Raw genomic sequence first — 17,036 nt, 5'->3', positions numbered from 1 at the left:
CCTTGAAGGTCTCACTATGCATCCCTGCCTGGCCTGGAACTATGTTGGCTAGGTTGCTCTCAATCTCACAGATGCCTGGCTGCCTCTGCCTCCAGGATGCTAAAATTGAGGATGCCACTATCCTGACTATAGCACACACCATGAGCCATCTCTCCATTTCTTAGATATAAACTGTAAAGACATATAGGGTAGCCTTTATCATATGTAAAATTATAATCACTAATTTTCACCGTTTTGTGGTGTCTCATGTGTATAGACAAAATTACATTATTGTAGTCTCTACTAGCAATGATATTTCAGATGTTTACAACTTGGGATTATTATTAAAAAACATTATCATATGCATCCTGAAATCCTTGAGTGTGCAGAAAGTACAAATCCATTTGTTTTTATTTAGCAAAATTTTTGCAAAGTAGTTATACTAATTTATAGTTCCACCAGCATCATGTCAGTTTTCTTTACTCTGTATTTTTAGGGATAGGTATTGTCAAATGTCTTAATTTCTTGAATCTCATAGTATAGATAGACCTGCATCTCTCTATGACTTTAATTAGAATTTTCCAGATTACTAACAAGGGAGAAAGATTTCCTTTGGGTATAAAATGATTATTTTTCCTTTTCTCTATTCATTTTTACCTCATTCCCTTTTTCTTTATTGATTTGACAAAATTCATGTGTTGTTACTATAAATATTTCTACCAGCAATAGCCTGGTTTTTAAAAATTTTATCTTGTGTGAGGATGTGCATGGTGCGTGGTATTGTGTGTGTGTGTGTGTGTGTGTGTGTGTGTGTGAGTGTGAGTGTGATATTTGGTATGTGTAGGTGTGCATGTGTATGTGGTGTGGTGTGTGTATATGTGTGTGTGGTGTGTTTGTATGTGTATGTAGTGTGCTGTGATGTGGTGTATGTGTGTGTGTGGTAGGCTGGGGTGTGGTATGTGTGTGTTTGTGTGTATGATGTGCTGTGGTATGGGGTGTGTGTGTATGTGGTTTTCTGTAGTGTGGTGTGTGTGGTGTGTTTGTGTATGTGATGTGCTGTGTGGTATGGTGTATGTGTGTGTGTGGTATGCTGGGGTGTGGTATGTGTGTGTATATGATGTGCTGTGATATGGGGTGTGTGTGTGTGTGTGTGTGTGTGTGTGTGTGGTGTGGTATGGTGTATATGTATGTGTATGCATGTGGTACTGTGGTATGGTGTGCATTTGGTGCTGTGGTATGGTGTGTGTGTGTGTGCTATGCTGCGTGTGTGGAGAGATACTGCAGTGCTGGGGTATTAAATATGGAGTTTTGTCCTTCCCACACGCTCTATGACTGAGTGACATACCCTGCAGTCCAACCAGGCTCCTATTGGTATGACCTGTGTTCTAAGTTTTTTCTTGATTCTGCATATTCTCACTAGTCAGTCTGTCCAGTGAATCAACTGTCCACTGAAATGCTCCTGAATCCCATGTCTGTACCTTCAAACAGCTCTAATGAACATTCCCAAAGTTATCACATTGTGTCTTAACTACCTGTGGATTTTACAGCACACATTGGCCAGTCGTAGGAGAGAATTGCCTCCCATCCTTGCCCTAGCTATGCCACCCACACATAGACAGCCAATCCTACTATCTTTGAATGTCAGGTCTCAACTTAAGAAATCTCTTCTCATAATGTTCTCACGATACCCTGCAATGGTCCCATCAAGCACTTGACCACAGTATTGGTCTTGCAAGTCATCCTTTCCCTCAGCTGTCTTCCCATTAGACTCTGAACTCTGGTGATGCTGTGCCCAGTTCCATGTTTGTATAACATTCTTGTTAGGGAAATTAATGAATGTCTTTGTGATTTGAAATTGCAATCAGCTTTAAAACTAACTCTTGAGAGTGCACATCATTTGATATCAAAATACTCTCAATTAAGCATTACTGAAATACAATTCAAAGAATCTCCAAACCCTGATTGCAGATACAAGTATATTTATTCTAAACTTGCAAAGCAGTAGTTAATTCATAAGAGCTTCCATTCAACCGTGATGGAAACCCAGGTTCCCTGTGATTCCCTGGACCCCTCCTCCCCACATATTTATTTCCTCCAGAGAGAAATAGTACCCGGAAAGGACTGCTTAATACACTCTTCCCTGAAAGGTGTTTGTCTTGGCATACATGAGGAGAAACTAATCAAATTAACGCCGTCTATACTACTTGGCAACAGTTCCACAGTATGTTTTCCTGGAGTCATTTGTTTGACACTGCTGTTACAGTCAGTCAAAACTGTTGGCTTCACAGTGAATGAAGAGCTCTGAAGGGAGGCAGCAAGGTGCTGGATCGGGGCTTTTGAAAATGAGCTCAACTCTAACTCTCACTGTGTCTTCATTATGGTGGCAATGTTTTGACCTGATGTGTTCCTGTTTTCCTTTACTCTGAGAGGAATCTGGTCAGTCATTTCCCATGCCTGGTTCAGGACGCCTAAGTAGTACCTCCGATCTCTAACCAGTAGATCCAGCCAGGAGCACCTCCCCTCCCCAAGTTTCAATGAACCCAAATACCTCCAGACATTGCCCCTGGGCGCTTATCCCTCCAGGGACCTCATTTTTGCCATTGGCTGCAACTGCCTTGTCCCCTCTGAGAGAGAAGGACAATACAGGAATGCATTCTTTCTAGGTCATTCTCATTTGTCCCAGGGAAGAACAATAAATAGACAGCACACACCCTATCATAGTGTATGTTTAGAAGTTATTGTCTTCGCATGAGCCTGACCAGGGTTAAATTTATATTTTACAATCTCATCCAAAATAGGCAGTAATCTCCATAAGTCCTCATTCTTTAAACTGCACATTCAAATTCCTGGATTTAGAAACCTAGGGAGGATTGTGCAAAGCAGACATTGGCAAAGGTGTGACAATGGGGGAAAGGCATGGTTCAGACCACTTGGTCAGGAGGAGAGAGCTCCAGAAAGCTGACTTATCTATGCATGCACAACCCCACCTCTTGTGGGAGTGGCCCTACGGCTCACCAACTCAAAATTATGCCTCTTACTGGTTTCCTGAAAATTTGTGTTTCTCTACCTGCGATCACTGTTGACTACATTGCATTGTATGCTTAATGATTTTTTCCCCCTGTGAGTGTATTGTCTCAATTCAATGGTAAATTCCTAAAGGACACTGACAGAATCTACTGCAAACATTTACACAGAGCAGGTGCTTTAAAAGAATAAATGACAGGGTTGGCTCCTTGGAAAACAAAGAGACAGAAGCCTGAATTAAATACTTGGGTTATGATCAATTTGTGAACCAAAAAAAAAAAAAAAATGCCAGTTGAATGAAAATTTCTATGAAGCCTATGATTTGAACACAATCTGACATTATGAGAAGGTTTGCAGGCTGAGTTCTTTCTTTCTTTCTTCCTTCCTTTCTTTCTTTCCTTCCTTCCCTTTTTTTTTCCTTTTTCATGGACAGTGTCTCATGCATCCCATGCTGAATTTGGTATGAAGTTGATGATGGCTATGACCTTCTGACCCTTCTGCTTCTACTTCCCAAGTGCTAAGCTTACAGGTCTGTGACACCACAGCTCATTTGATGTTAAAGATGAAACTAAGCAAGAGCTCTACCAACTGACCTGCATCCCTAGCCCCTAAACAACTTCTTGAGAATTCTGTATAGAGATAGAAAAAAATGGCTGGCCCAATGCCTACAGCTGGTCACATATGCATCACTGCATTAGTGTGGACCTGCAGCCAATGTTAAGTCCTCCATGGACTCATCGGTCTTCCTTTCACAGCCAGCGGTGCACACAACATGGTCATCTGAACTTGTTATTTTGAATTCTTACAGCAGCCTTTAGAAATGCCTCATTTTGTTCCAGGGAGGCTGCTATGAGGCAAGAAAAAGCTGGTTGTAAACGCTTTACTCGGGGACATAGGACAAGTTCAAGTTGCTCCTGTCTTACCACATTGTCAATAGAAACATAACAATTACTGCTTGTATCCACCTCACCACCCTAGCACTCCCTTTGACCTCATAATAAGCCTTTCCAGTTTCATTATCTCTAGATTCAACTTCCCCTAGACCAGTCTCGCTGTACAATTACACTGCCTCAAGACATTGGAGAGGAAGCCCCTGCTCCCTTTTAAATGTAATTAGTGCTTGTTTAAAGTAAATAAACAATCATTTACATTGTTGGAATGGAAATAGAATAGAGTCAGGGAACAAAAAAGAGATATCTTAAGGAAATGTCTATTTGAAATTTCAGGTGTATGCTTACACTCATTTTCTTACTCATTTGTCTTAACTGGACTGCTAAGCAAGATATGCCCATTTCTGCAATAATGACATTACTGTTACTGCTATAGGAGTAACCAACCACTCTCTGCTTGGATTTGAAGTCCACTCTACAGGAGGGACAGTCAGAACCAGAAATGAACTTCACATGTTACCACACGACAGGCCTGGCAAGACCTGCGCTCTGATACAATAGTGGTGCAAACAGAATGAGAGCCCACGGATGGAATTGAACTTAACTCCCACTCTACCAGATGAAACTCACACCTGGCACCATTATCAAGACGGAAACCTGTGAATAGACATATATAGACCCTAGGGAAGAACCTAGTACTGTTAGTCTGCTAAATATACATAGTACAAAAATAAGTGTACCCATAGAGCAATGTGTCTGTTAACCATCATCTGAGAAGTTTCTCTTTGTAGTCAATGATGATTAACATGAGGCCCACAACTGGCCAAGGAACAGGGAATAAGAGCCTGCAAAATGTTCATCCCTCAAGGGAATTTATATAACACACAACCCTCCCAGGACTCAGGGATTACTGCAGAGGAAGGATCAGAAAAACATGTAAGAGCCTGCACTGGTGAATGACTACCAGGAAACCTTATCTTCTGAACAAAACTGGATGCAGCAACATATATGAATGCACAGTGGTTGTGACAACCTGCACAAAATGAGCCTAAGCCAGACCAAAGCCCAACATGGAACGAGGAGGTAAGCATACAATCCCACCCCAAGGCATGGATGGATTTGAAATAGTTAGCTGCCAAGACAGGGAGAATCAGTTTTCTCTGATAAGTTGTGGTTGTTCAAATAGGAATGGCCTCCATTGGTGGAAATATTTGAATGCTTGATCATCCGGGAGTGACACTGCTTAAAAGAGACTAAAAGGTGTGGCCTTGTTGGAGTAGGTGTAGCCTTGTAGAAGAAAGTGTGTCACTGGAGGGTCAGCTTTGGCATTTCAAAAGCTTAAGCCAAATCCAGTGACTCCCTTTCTTCTTACTGCCTTGTCGATCCAGATGCAGAAGTCTCATCTGCCTCTCCAACACCATGTCTGCTTGTGTGCTGCCATGCTTCCTACCATGATGATAATGGACTAAGATTCTGAAAATGTAAGGGAACCTCCGATTAAATGCTTTTTAAAAGTAAGTCCTGGTCATGGTGACTCAGTAACAGAACACTGACTAAGACAGAAGTCAACCGCCCACCAGTGAAAGACCACACATCCAAAAATATTTAGGCAGCAGAAATTTCTCTTGAAGGATTTATTTTATGACACAAAGTTGGGTGAGTGGGGACAGGTGGAGTGAATCAGGGAAGAATTGAGGAAGGGGTGAATGAATATTATCAAAATGCATTGTATGAAATTCTCAAAGAATGAATTCCTTTAATGTTTTTTAATACAGTAAAATAAAGCTGTGTGCCTGTAATCCCAACAGGGAACAGAAACAGCCAATCTAGCCAGTCAGTGAGGTCCAGGTTCAAAAAGGATCTTGCTTCAAAAAATCAAGGGGGCTGGCAACATTGCTTAGTAGGTAAAAGGGCCTACAATCAAGTCTGACAACCTAAGTTCAATCCCTGTACCCCACATGGTAGAAGTTGAGAAATGAATTGTCTCCTGACCAACATGTTGTCTCCTGACCTCCAGGTATGTGCACACAAATAAATGCATAGATGATAGATAGATAGATAGATAGATGATAGATAGATAGATAGATAGATAGATAGATAGATAGATAGATAAGGAGATGATTGATAGATAAATATGTAAAATGTATTCAAAAACTAAATGAAAACCACTAAGAAAGAGACCTAATATTTACCTCGGCTCTTCACACACATGTACATGCAAGTGCACACACCCTTTCACACACACAAAAGAAACAGAGTATCAAACTGTCTTCTAGATGTTTATGTGTTTGTCCACAGACCTTGACTGCTCTGAACCTTCGTCAGAAAAGCTGCCTTCTGAACTGAGCAAAGGTCAACAAAAAGATGCAGAATCCAGCAAAGAGAAGAGGAAAACACCTGAGTGTTCATAACCACGTCATTTTCCAAAGACAGCATTCCGCAGCACTCTTCCCCAGTCTCTGGCTTTTAACATTTTTCCCTGCCTCTTCTTCTGTGATGTTCCCTGTGCCTCACTGAAGGTAGGGAGAAAGGAGCTTAATATAGATGTCCCACTTAGAGCTGAGCACTTGGTCTTTAAATCTCAGAACTTTGGCCAGTTATGCATCTCTGCATTGGCTGCTTCCTACTGAATAAAAGAAGCTGCTCTGACCGCCGTTGATATCATCTCATGCCTATAGTATAAACGTAAGTATTTCTAAAACAGTAGATAACAATGTCACTTAGAATAATAACAATATCAGGGTCTGTCCCAGGGGCTATGGCCTCCCACGTCATGGATTACAGCACCAGGTATGAAGTTCCCTCCTCTGGAGCAGCTCTCCAGTTCAATCCCAAAGCAGTTGGTAACACCCATAACCTTAATGGCACTATTGAATCAGTAACCACATCTTTTCTGGTAGGTTGAAATGTTGCATGCAGGTTCCAATATTGGTCGAAATCATTTATGTTTTTTCTTCCCCATCAGCTTGCCCAACACCTTCTGACACTATGAAAGTTAGCAAGAATGGAGAAAGTTTCCTGGACAGTTTGAGATTGCTTTTGTTTTTTGTTTTTTTTTAATGTTCTTCAGCCAAAATACATCATGCCTTAGCAACAGAGTCTTAACATGTAGTTCAGTTCTGAGGGGTAACAAAAGAAGTAACCTGTGTTGTCATGAAGACAGCTCTGGCCAATAATTTCTAAGGAGTTATCACAAACCTTGCATTATGGTTTTTATTTAATAATCCATGTCTTCTGGTAGTGGTATTGCCATTTAAACTCCTTTTATACTTATATTTTGAAGTAGCTTATTAACTAGTTGGCTCCCATAAGGATTTTTCATACATTTTGGTTAGCTGACTCTACCCCTTCTTCTTCCCTGTTTCCACTTAATGCTTTAGTCACCAATATCCCTCTCTCCACTTTTTTATATCATGTATTCTATTATCCTACTGATTTTATTTTAATTGGATCATATGCTATAGTAGGCTTCCAGACAGCTCTTCATCTTTCCTATGGGTTAGCCTTCCACCGGCCTCTGACTTTCCCCATACTTCCATATCCCTGACTGCCTAGTCCTTTCTACTCTCAGGATTCCATGACTCTATGTTTGTTTCCCCCTGTACTCTTCTCTTCACCCTTAACATACTCATCCTCAAAGGCTCCTTTTTACGTTGCTAGATTCCTTCTTGTGCTGTAAGTTAAACACAGAAAACAGGAGAATTGAAGCTAAAAACTGCGTATCATAGAGAAAACATGGCATTTGTCTTTCTGAACCTGTTACTTCAGTTAATGCCACGTTTTTCTTATCTATTCTGTCAGTGGGCACATAGGTTGATTCTATTTCATAGCTACTGCGAATAGCACTACTTGAATGTGCAAGTGTCTCTGTTGCAGGATTTAAGGCCCTTTGGTATGTGCTCAAGAGTAGTATATCCTGGCCATCTGAAAGTGCTATTACTAGTGTTTGTTTGTTTGTTTGTTTGTTTGTTTGTGTAAGTAATCTCCAGACTGTGCTCCAAAGCCACTGCCCAAGTTTACATTCCCACCAACAGCACATGTGTTACCCTTCCACTGCAGTGACACCAGCATGCGTTGTCATTTGTGCTCCTGATGACCACTCTAATAGGAGTCAGATGGCATCCTAAAGCAGTTTGAATCTCCACTGAGGTCATTGAACACGTTATAAAGGCCAATGGTAATTTACTTCTGCTCAATTCCATGGACCATTTTTACTGTGTTGTTTCTTAATATTTGGGTTTTTTTTTTAGTTTGTTGTTTATTTTATACACTAATCATCTTTCAGATGAATAGCTGACAAAGATTCTCTCCTACTCTGTTGGCCTTACAGTTTCCTTAGATGATCAGAAGTATCTTAGCTTCATAGATCGCATTTGTTGATTATTGGTCTTATTTTCTATGCTACTGGAGTCTCATTCAGAAAGTCTTACCTGTGCCTATAGGCTGAAATGCTTCCCTGCTTTTCCACTAGTGTCCTGTGGTATCAGACCTTAGGTGCAGGCCCTTAACCCGTTTGCAGTGTTGTTCAGGATGAGATATAAGGATGTGGTTTCATTTTTCTACATATTGAAATCCAGTTTTCCCAGCTCCATTTGTTGAAGACTGTACTGGCTGGTTTTGTGTGTCTACTTGACACAGGCTGGAGTTATCACAGAGAAAGGAGCCTCCCTTGAGGAAATACCTCCATGAGATCCAGCTGTAAGGCATTTTCTCAATTAGTGATCAAGCAGGGAAGGCCTAGCCCATTGTGGGTGGTGCCATCCCCAGGCAGTGGTCTTGGGTTCTATAAGAAAGCAAGCTGAGCAAGTAACAGTAATCTGCTTGAGTTCCAGTCCTGACTTCCTCTGGTGATGAACAGCAGTGTGGAAGTGTAAGCTGAATAAACCCTTTCCTTCCCAACTTGCTGCTTAGTCATAATGTTTTGTGCAAGAGTAAAAGACTCTAAGACAAAGACTGTCTTTTTTTAATGTATATTTTTAACATCTTCGTCAAAAGTCAGGTTCTCAATTCCATTCCATTAATCACTGGTTTATTCGAGTACCATATTGTCTTTATTACCATGACCCTGAGGTACAATTTGAAATCAGGTATGGCAATATTTTCCTCCATATTCTGTTTGTCCAGGAATCCTTTGACCATCATTGGTATTTTGTGCCTCCCTATAAATGTTTGGATTGTTTTTATAAGCCTGTGGAAAATAACCTTGGAATTTTGATTGGGATTGTATTGCGTTTGATAGGGTAGCTAATTTCGCAGAATTAATGCTTCTAATCAATGAGCATAGGATGTCTTCCCATTTTCTAATGTCTTCCCTGGGTTCTTTCATTCTTTGATGTAGGTGTATTCCAGGGTATTTTATCTGTTATGTGGATATTGTAAATAGGATTGTTTCCCTGATTTATTTTTCTAGAATATTTGTCATTGATATATAGGAAGGCTACTAAATTATGTGTGTTAATCCATATACTGCCACTTTATTGAGTATGTTTATTATCTCTAAGAGATTTTGTGGAGTCTTTAATGTCTCTTACATATATAATCATATCTGAAAAAAAACCTTTTATTCCTTTTCCTGTTACCTCTTTTATTTCCATTTCTTCTTACACAGCTCTTGCTAAATCTTTATGATTTAGCTGAAGAGAACACACTGAACAGAAGTGGGGAGAGTGGCCAACCTTTGCTTGTTCCTGATTTTAATGGGAAGACTTTGAGTTTTCCTCTATTAGTATGATGTTGGCTATAGCTTGTCATTTGTCCCTTTGTTATATTAAGGCATGTTACCTCCATCCCTAACCACTCCATTACCTGGATCATAAAACAATGTTGGCTTTTTGTCAAAGGCATATAATGAAATGGGCATTGACTTCTTTCAATCTACTTATGTGATAAGTTACATGGATTAGTTTTTATTTGTTGAAAACCATGCCTCATCTCTGGAATAGAGCCATTTTGGTCATATTGAATGAATAATTTTTTTGCTGAGATACTAAATTCATTTTGCAAGTATTTTACTGAGAACCTTTACATCTATGTTAATTGTGGGAATCGGTCTATAACTTTCTGTATTGATGTGTTTGGACGTGGATAATACTGTCTTCATAAAAAGGGTTTGAATATCCCTTTTCTTGGTCTATCTTATGGAATAAATTGAACAGTATTGGTGTTAGTTCTCTTAAGCTCTGAGAATTCTGCAATGAACCCATTTGGTCCTGAGCTTTTTTAATTGAAAACCTTTTTATCACTGCTTAAAACTTTTTGCTGTTTATAGGTGTATTTAAGTTATTTATTTCATTTTCATTAATTTTAGTATGTCATATTCACCTAGAGATTCAGAGTTTTTTAAAGTTTCCCAATTTAATTGAATATATAGGTTTTAAAGTTTTGCCCTCATGATTTTCTGGATTTCTCTGTGTCTGCTGTAATGTCTCATTTTTCATCTCTGATTTTATTAATTTGTGTCTTTTCTCTCCTTACTAATTTGGCTAAAATTGGCAGTTTGTCAATATTATATTTTTTAATGTTTTTATTAGATATTTTGTTAAATGTTAACCCCTTTCCTAGTTTCACCTCCGAAAAACCCCTATCCCCTCTCTCCTCTCCCTGCTTCCCAACCCAACCACACCCATTTCCAGTCCTGGCATTCCCTAAACTGGGGCATAGAACCTTCACAGGACCTGGGACCTTTCCTCCCATTGATGACCAACTAGGCCATCCTCTGCTATATATATAGGTAGAGCCACAAGTTCCACCATGTGTTTTCTTTGATTGGTGGTTTAGTTCCAAGGAGCTCTGGGGGTACTGGTTAGTTCATATTGTTGTTCCTCCTATGGGGCTTCAGATCCCTTCAGCTCCTGGGTACTTTCTCTAGCTCCTTCACTGGGGACCTTGTGCTCTGTCCAATGGATGATTGTGAGCATCCACTTCTGTATTTGCCAGGAACTGGCAGAGCCTCACAGGAGACAGCTATATCAGGCTCCTGTCAGCAAAATCTTGTTGGCATCTGCCATGATGTCTGGGTTTGGTGGTTGTTTATGGGATGGATGACCAAGTGGGGCAGTCTCTGGATGGTCGTTCCTTCATTCTCTGCTCCGAACTTTGTCTCTGTAACTCCTCCCATGGGTATTTTGTTCCCCCTTCTAAGAAGGATTCTAAGCTTCTGAGCTAATATCCACTTATCAGTGAGTGCATATCATGTGTGTTCTTTTGTCATTGGGTTACCTCACTCAAGATGATATTCTCCAGATCCATCCATTTGTCTAAGAGCTTCATAAATTCATTGTTTTTAATAGCTGAGTAGTACTCCATTGTATAAATGTACACATTTTCTGTATCCATTCCTCTGTTGAGGGACATCTGGGTTCTTTCCAGCTTCTGGTTATTATAAATAAGGCTGCTATGAACATAGTGGAGTATGTGTCCTTATTACAAGTTGGAGCATTTCTGGGTATATGCTGGATCTTCCAGTAGAACTATGTCCAATTTTCTGAGGAACTGCCAAACTGATTTCCAGAGTGGTTGTTCCAGCTTGCAGTCCCACCAGCAATGGAGGAGTGTTCCTTTTTCTCCACATCCTCGATATCCTTTTAAAGAACAAGTTTTTCACTTTACTCTTCATATTTATTTATTTATTTTTATTTTTAATATCTTCCCTGATTATTTTTTTCTCATCTATTTTTAAAATTTATTTCTGTATTTATATCCCAAATGCTGCCCCTCTCATGGTCACCCCTCAGGGTTCTTCTTCTATCCCCCTCCCTTTCACCTTCAAGAGGATCCTCCCTCCCCCACCCCCACCCCCCAGCCTGGTGCATCAAGTCTCTAAGTCTCTCACACTGAGGCCAGACAAGGGAGCCCTCTGCTCTATATGTGTGGGGCTTGGACCAGTCCAATTATGCACTTTGGTTTGTAGCTTGGTCTCTGAGAGCTCCCCTGGGGTCTAGTTTAGTTGACACTGTTGGTCTTCCTGTGGGGTTGCCATCACCTTCAGGGCCTTCAATTCTCCTTCTAACTCTTCTATAAAGATGCCCAACCTCTGTCCAATGTTTGACTGTTAGTATCTGCATCCGACTTAGTCAGCTGCTGGGTAAAGCCTCTCAGAGAACAGCCATGCTAAGGCTCCTGTCTACAAGTACAACATGGTATCAGTAATAGTGTCAGGGTTTGGAAAACCAATGGGATGGGTCTCAAGTTGGAACAGTCACTGGTCGGCCATTGCTTCAGTCTCTGCTCCATCTTTGTCCCTGTATTTCCTTTAGACATGGCCAATTTTGGGTCAAATGTTTTGTAGATGGGTTGGTATCCTTAGTCAGGGTTTCTGTTCCTGCACAAAACATCATGACCAAGAAGCAAGTTGGGGAGGAAAAGGTTTATTCAGCTTACACTTCCACATTGCTGTTCATCACCAAAGGAAGTCAGGACTGGAATTCAAGCAGGTCAGAAAGCAGGAGCTGATGCTGAAGTCATGGAGGGATGTTACTTACTGGATTGCTTCCCCTGGCTTTCGCTTTCTTATAAAACCCAAGACTACCATCGCAGGTATGGCACCACCCACAATGGGCTAGGCCCTCCCCCACTTAATCACTAATAGAGAAAATGCCTTACAACTGGATCTCATGGAGGTATTTCCTCAAGGGAGGCTCCTTTCTTTGTGATAACTCCAGCTTGTGTCAAGTTGACACACAAAACCAGCCAGTACAGTCTCCATCCCTCCCCTGGGGGCAGGGGAGGGGGGTCATGTCTGGCTACTGAAGATGATCTATCCCCATTGTTGAGCATTTCAGCTAAGGTCAGCCACCTTGACTCCTGGGAGCCTCCCATATCCCCTAGGACTTCTAGAGATTCCCCCAACCGCAGACAAAGTTCCAGTCTCCTGCCCTCTGGGCTTCTCTCCTGTCTCTCCCCACACCTGATCCTGTCCTCCTATTTCCCTCCCCTCCTACCCAGGTTCCTCCTTCCCTCTGCTCCCCATGACTATTTTGTTCCCCCTTCTAAGTGGGATTCAAGCATCTTCACTTGCCTTCCTTCATGTTTACTTTCTTTGGGTCTGTGGGGTGTATCAGGAGCATTCTGTACTTTTTGGCTAATATTCACTTATCACTGAGTAAATACCATGCCTGTCCTTTTGGGTCTGGGCTACCTCACTCAGGATGATATTTTCTAGCTCTATCCACTTGTCTGTGAAATTCATGATGTCCTTGTTTTTAATAGTTGAATAGTATTCCATTGTGTAGATGAGCCACATTTTTCTGTATCCATGATTTGGTTGAAGGCCATCTGGGTTGCTTCCTCTTTCTGGTTATTATGAGTAAAGCTGCTATAAATACAGTGTAACATATGTCCTTGTGTTATAGTGGACCATCTTTTGGGTCCACTATATGCCCAGGAGCAGTATAGCTGTGTTGTGTCTTCAGGTAGAACTATTTCAGTTTTCTGAGGAACTGCCAGATAAATTTCCAGAGTGGTTGTACAAGTTTGTAATCCCACCAGCAATGAAGGAGTGTTCCCCTTTCTCCATATCCTCACCAGCATTGGTGTAATTTGATTGGTGTAAGGTAGAATATCAGGGTTGTTTTGATTTTCATTTCCCTGATGAGTAAGGGTGCTGAACATTTAAGTGCTTCTCAACTGTTCAAGATTCCTCTGTCAGATGTAGGGTTGGTGAATATCTTTTCCCAATGTAGGCTGCCATTTTGTCCTATTGTCCTTTGTCTTAGAGAGGCTTTTCCATTTCATGAGGTGCCATTTCTTATCTATTTTGAGGTTTGGTTTTCTTGTTTTTACAAGGTGTAGTGGCTATTCTTGGTTGTCAACTTGACTATATTTGGAATGAACTACAATCCAGAATTGGAAGGCTCACCAGTGACCCTTATCTGGAGGCTTGGAGATCCTTATCTGGATCTTGGTATGGAGATCTTGAGCCATAGTGGCTATGGATTCCAGAAGATTAAATCTCCGAGTTTAAGGAGATTTAATCTGGGCTACACCTTTCATCTGGGATTAAAGGTGTGGTGGAACACACCTTTAATCTGGGCTACACCTTCTGCTGGAGACAATATAAGGACACTGGAAGAAGGGAGTCTAGCTCTTGCTCCTTCGCCTGCTTGCCGTGTGAGACTGAGTAACTGCTAGATCCTTGAACTTCCATTCACAGCTGCGACTGAACCATTGTTGGGAATTGGGCTGCCGACTGTAAGTCATCAATAAATTCTTTTACTATATAGAGACTATCCATAAGTTCTGTGACTCTAGAGAACCCTGACTAATACACAAGGTGTTCAGGTACATCATTAATTTATAATTTTAGATCTCTCAAAAAATTTTATATGTCACTTAGTAGTATAGACTTTCCTCTTAGGACTGCCTTTGTTGTGTCCTGTAAGTTTTGGTATGCTGTGTTTCCATTTTCAGTTTGATTCTAGAACTTTTAAAAATTTCCTACGTGATTTTTGTTGGTGATTCACACATCACACACAGTGTTGTTGTATTGTTTGCAGTTTCCATTACTGTTTTTTCATTGTGGTCAGATAGAATTTTCCAAACTTTTGTCTTATGGGTTTTTAAATAGTGACTTTTTATATTACAACTTTGTTAAATTTACCTGATATTTCTAGTCATTTCTGCCTTAGGACTTTCTGTATAGGTAACCATGCCTGTGAATAAATCAGTACTTTTTCTTTTCCAATTTGCTCAAAATTCTTTGCACTGGCTGTATCTTTGAAGACAATACTGAAGATGCTGGTGAAAGTGGATGTCCTTGTCTGTTTCTGATGATAAGGTCACACACTCTCTCTTTCTCACTGAGTTATAAGTCTTTGTCAGCTGTGTGTTTATAGATGCCCTTTATAAATTTGAAAGCATTTTGTTTTCATTGGGTGTGGTGTATTTTTGGAGTCAGAGTGAATCTGGATTTGAACTTAGTTTCTCCCCCCGTCCCCCAACCTCCTAAGTAGCTGGAATCACAGGTTTACACTACTATAACCAAGCTGGAACTTCATTTTCTCTGAGTTTTCTTTCTTCTTATTATTATTAATCATTTTGTTCATTTACATTTCAAATGATACCCTCATTCCTGGTTATTCCGCCACAATACTCCCCATCCTCCCTCTCCCTCCTCCCCTTTGCCTCTATGAGGGTGTCCCCCACCCACTCACCCACTCCTGTCTCACCACTCTGGGGCTCCTCTTATATTTTTGTATTCTCTGTCTTTTTTTCTTTTTTTTTTAATTAGATATTTTCTTTATTTACATTTCAAATGTTATCCCCTTTTCTAGTTTCCCCTCTGAAAATTCCCTATCCCCTTCCCCTGCTCACCAACCCACCCACTCCTGCTTCCTGGCCCTGGCATTCCTCTATACTGGGGCATAGAACCTTAAACTAAAGGCCTCTTCTCCCATTGATGACCAACTAGGCCATCCTCTGCTACATATGCAGATAGAGACACTAGTCCTACCATGTGTTTTCTTTGATTGGTGGTTTAGTCCCAAGGAGCTCTGGGGGGGTTAGTTCATATTGGTGTTCCTCCTATGGGGCTGTAAACCCCTTCAGCTCCTTGGGTACTTTCTCTAGCTCCTTCATTGGGGAAATGCAAATCAAAACAACCCTGAGATTCCAACCTGTGCTCCATCCAATGGATGCCTGTATTTGCGAGGCACTGGCAGAGCCTCTGAGGAGACAGCTATATCAGGCTCCTGTTAGCAAAATATCGTTGGCAACTGCAATAGTATCTGGATTTGGTGGCTGTTTATGTGATGGATCCCCAAGTGGGGCAGTCTCTGGATGGTCATTCCTTCAGTCTCTGCTCTGAACTTTGTCTTTGTAACTCCTTCCATGGGTATTTTGTTCCCCCTTCTAAGAATGATCAAAGTATCCACACTTTGGTCTCTCTTCCTTTTGAGTTTCATGTGTTTTGCAAATTGTATCTTGGGTATTCTGAGCTTCTGGGCTAATATCCACTTATCAGTGAGTGCATACCATGTGAGTTCTTTTTTTTTTTTTTTTTTTTTTTTGGTTTTTTGAGACAGGGTTTCTCTGTATAGCCCTGCCTGTCCTGGAACTCACTTTGTAGACCAGGCTGGCCTCGAACTCAGAAATCCGCCTGCCTCTGCCTCCCAAGTGCTGGGATTAAAGGCGTGCGCCACCACGCCCGGCCCATGTGAGTTCTTTTGTGATTGGGTTACCTCACTCAGGATGATATCCCCCAGTTCCATCCATTTGTCTAAGAATTTCATAAATTCATTGTTTTTAATAGCTGAATGTTTAAATGAACAGATACATTTTCTGTATCTATTCCTCTGTTGAGGGGCATCTGGGTTCTTTCCAGCTTCTGGCTATTATGAATAAGGCTGCTATGAACATAATAGAGCATGTGCCTTCTTACAGTTGGAGTGGTATTGCTGGATCTTCTGGTGGTACTATGTCAAATTTTCTGAGGAACCACCAAACTGATTTCCAGAGTGGTTATTCCAGTTTACAATCCCACCAGCAAGGGAGGAGTATTCCTCTTTCTCCACATCCTTGCCAACATCTGCTGTCACCTGAGTTTTTGATCTTAACCATTCTGACTGGTGTGAGGTGGAATCTCAGGGTTGTTTTAATTTGCATTTCCCTAATAATTAAGGATATTGAACATTTTTTTAGGTGCTTCTCAGACATTCAGCATTTCTCAGTTGAGAAATCTCTGTTTAGCTCTGTACCCCATTTTTAATAGGGTTATTTGGTTTTCTGGAGTCCAACTCTTTGAGTTCTTTATTTATATTGGATATTAGCCCCCTATCGAATTTAGGATTGGTAAAGATCTTTTCCCAATCTGTTGGTTGCCATTTTGCCTTATTGACAGTGTCCTTTGCCTTACAAATTAAAATTTCTTTGGAATTTTATGAGGTCCCATGTGTTGATTCTTGATCTTACAGCACAAGCCATTAGTGTCTTCAGGAATTTTTCCCCTGTGCCCATATCTTCGAGGTTCTTCTCTACTTTCTCCTCTATAAGTTCAGTGTCTCTGGTTTTATGTGAAGTTCCTTGATCTACTTAGACTTGAGCTTTGTACAAGGAAATAAAAATGGATCAATTTGCATTCTTCTACATGCTAACTGCCAGTTGAGCCAGTTCCATTTGTTGAAAATGTTGTCTTTTTTCCACTGGATG

Source organism: Mus caroli, unplaced genomic scaffold (assembly GCF_978045245.1).
Source record: "Mus caroli unplaced genomic scaffold, Mus_caroli_1 scaffold_15, whole genome shotgun sequence".
NCBI lineage: Eukaryota > Metazoa > Chordata > Mammalia > Rodentia > Muridae > Mus > Mus caroli.
The sequence above is the reverse complement of the archived record's forward strand: the minus strand, read 5'-3'. Positions refer to the sequence as shown.